The following is a 932-nucleotide window of genomic DNA, read 5'->3' on the forward strand; positions in this document are numbered from 1 at the left end:
AGATGGATCCACGCGTCCCCGGAGTGCAGTCTTCCTTGCTGAAGCAAGTTAATAAATCTAGCTCTGTTGACTACCGGTTTGTTCCCAGTGGACTTAATCGGAAGGCTTATCAGCTCTAAACTGTGGGCCCTAAATCCAAAAACCACAGGAAAGTTCTCCTCAATATCTTTTTACAAGACTCTTCTTTCAACAAGATGGATTCTCATCTGCTGGTAATTTAAGTCCTGCCCGATGAACTAGATGAATACTCAAGATCATTTTGCTTTCAGTTCCTCCAACACTCTAAGCTAGTTAGAGTGGCTGTCTTCTCTGCATAGAAAATTCTTCCCCTGGATCTTCCCTGGCTGGCTCAGCTCTAATGTCAGCTCTTCGAGGTTCACCTTGGCCATTGTCATTTAAAGTACCATTTCTCCTCACATTGCCTCACCCCCTTGTTGTCACTCTACCCCATCACCCTATTTTATTTTCCTTATCACTATTTGAAATTATCTTATCCCATTGTGTATTTGTTTATTATCTGTCCATCCCCATGAGGATGGAAGCTCCAGGTGAGAAGCTCCAACGACAACGTTTACAGCTCCGCATCCCCGGTGTCTAGAACCCCGCCTGTCAAACATTTGTCCAACGGTAACTATATGAATATCCACTTCATTTTGCTCCTTCCCTTTTAAATACCTTCCGAGGCAACCCCCCGGATTACACCGCCGACGAGAACTAGGTGGAGGGCATTCGGCCTCGCCATTGGCTGGAGCATTTGCCGTTGCTCCTGGCAACCACTGTTTCCCACCAGTCGTGTCGTCGCCCCTCCTGGCTCCGCCCCCAGTGCTCGGAGCCTTGGCCCTGCTGTAAAATCGGCGCTTGTCCTTTAAGTGGCGGGACTTCTGGTCACGTCGTCCGCAACCGCCGGAAGGGGAAGTTCCGCCTCGGAACGC

Source organism: Galeopterus variegatus, unplaced genomic scaffold, assembly GCF_000696425.1.
Source record: "Galeopterus variegatus unplaced genomic scaffold, G_variegatus-3.0.2 Scaffold1919, whole genome shotgun sequence".
Classification (NCBI taxonomy): domain Eukaryota; kingdom Metazoa; phylum Chordata; class Mammalia; order Dermoptera; family Cynocephalidae; genus Galeopterus; species Galeopterus variegatus.